The 2,148-nt window shown below is 40.2% G+C and overlaps 1 protein-coding gene across 1 annotated transcript in view; it reads left to right on the forward strand.

The window, feature by feature from the left end:
- LOC101853053 (60S ribosomal protein L26) overlaps positions 1–2,148 on the forward strand; it is a 14,044-nt gene that overhangs the window by 11,102 nt on the left and 794 nt on the right. The window lies entirely within an intron of this gene.

A 2,148-nucleotide genomic window follows, 5' to 3' on the forward strand; every position in this document is an offset into this window, starting at 1 on the left:
GGGGGCAATTACATGTACGTCTCCGGCTGAACTTTATGTAAATTCAAATTGCACATTTCTGTTGGGTCAGAAGTCAAGGTGAGGTAGTGCAACACCTTTGAAGTTTCTCCGGGCAACTTTAAAATTTAATTCCAATTTCCTTTTAAAAATATTGGCCAAAGCCATAAAATGATAGCATTTTCATGGTCGTAGCAAATCGATGGCAAACGTTTGAAATAGGCTCGATTTGCAAAGATGTGTGGGAAAGAGATTATCAAGCAGCCACAGAGTGGGTGCCGTGCTCCATGTGTGGTGTACCAATTTGCTGGCAGTATAGAGAGGCCAATTAACATTAGTTTAATAAGGATTGTGCAACTCAGACAGTTGGCGGGTGGTGGTGAAAAGGCGTTTTGGAAAAGCCTGGCGGTAAGTGGGGCTGGGGGTATATCGGGGTTTGACTGTACACTGCTGCATGCTGAGGGGTGCACTTGATGCACAGAGGATAGGGTAAAGGTAGTCACACTTGGTTTGTTGGTTTCAGAGAAAGAAGGCGTTGGTGAATCAGTACCCAAAAAGAAAAATAACCAAAGGACTGGACATTCCAAGATGGTCTCTGTATTTATATTATTGCTTTAGATTGGATGGAAAACACAGTGCAAATTAATTATGCAGGTCCTTACAAGGTCTGATATTGAGTTATTCACAGATTTGAATCACCCAAGTGATGATAGCATGACAACACTTGCGCTCATTTGTTTAGTGAACTGTGCCTTGGAGTTCCAAGTCCCCTTTATGGTTTGATTCCTGTTCATTATGGGGCAGAGAGTCAGTGTAAGAGGGGTACATTGACTTCTGGGCAGATGGTGTGGAGTCCTGATGTTGTGGGCTTTTACCTTACCGGTCTAGAGACATTGATATTTATGATTGTTCAGTGTTCAGTTAGGCTTGATATTTTACTTTGGTCTGTGTCCTTCATCACTGTCATAGCATCTCGATAGGTGACGGCTACATCTATAACTGTTTTGTGTCTATTTTTAATCTGAAGATTGTGAGGCCGTGATCTTCCCCAACATGTCAGAATGTTTTAACAAAGTTTAAAAATCTTTATACTGTGATCTTCCCCAACATGTCAGAATATTTTAACAAAGTTTAAAATTTTTTATACTTTAACACTGTCCGGTCGCCTGGCACAGAGGAGGAGTCTGTTGCAGTCATTTTCCTGTCTGGGTGACCAAATGGGGTGTTTTGTACTGCTGGCTGTGTGACTGCAAAGTGTTAAGAAAGTGTAGAATTGCTTTTGTCTAGAATCAAAGAGTTATTTTTAGTTCATTTTATTACTAATTATAAGTAAAAAGTCAAGGATTGTAAGGGTTTTTTATGTTTCTGGCTTAAAAGATTTTTCCTGTGCATTCCAATGCTAATTCTATTGGGGTTGTTCACCAGTAGCAATAAATTTTCATGGAATTTTGATGTAGTCCTCAGTGGTCTGCCTTTATTCATCTTAGAATTGTTTAAATGCTCAAATAAACAAATTGCACATTTCTGTTGGATCAGAACTTAGGGTAATGTGTCAAGGACCCCGAGGACATACAGGGTTGTTTGGGTAATTTTTAATGTGTGGTTTTTTTAAAAATTACTTAATACTCATCTGACAGGCTGAGATAGTGCAGTTCCTTTGAATTTGAAGTCTCTCTTGGCAACTTTAAGATTTAATTCCAATTTCCTTTTAGAAATATTGGCTAACGCCTAAAAATGATAACATTTTTGTAATCATTTCCAATCAGTGACAGATGTTAAAAATTGGCCGAATTTGCAAAGACGTGTGGGGAAAGGGATTATCAAGCAGCCACCTAGTGGGTGTTGTGCTCCGCGTTTGGTTTGCTGGCAGTATAGCTGGGCAGATTTACATTAGGACCATGCAACTTAGACAGTTGGCGGGTGGTGGGGAAAAAGTGTAAATGCTATGTTTGTATTGGTCTTCCTTTTCATATATTGGCAAAACCTGGCAGTAAGTGGGGCTGGGGGTATATCAAGGGTTGACTGTACACTGCTGCATGTTTAGGTGTGCATTTTGTGCCCAGAGGATAGGATAAAAGTGATCACACTTGCGTTGTTGGTTTCAATGAAAGAGGGCATTGTGAAACAGTATTTCTCCTCTCCCCCCCCTCC

The sequence above is a fragment of the Aplysia californica genome, unplaced genomic scaffold (assembly GCF_000002075.1).
Source record: "Aplysia californica isolate F4 #8 unplaced genomic scaffold, AplCal3.0 scaffold00025, whole genome shotgun sequence".
NCBI lineage: Eukaryota > Metazoa > Mollusca > Gastropoda > Aplysiida > Aplysiidae > Aplysia > Aplysia californica.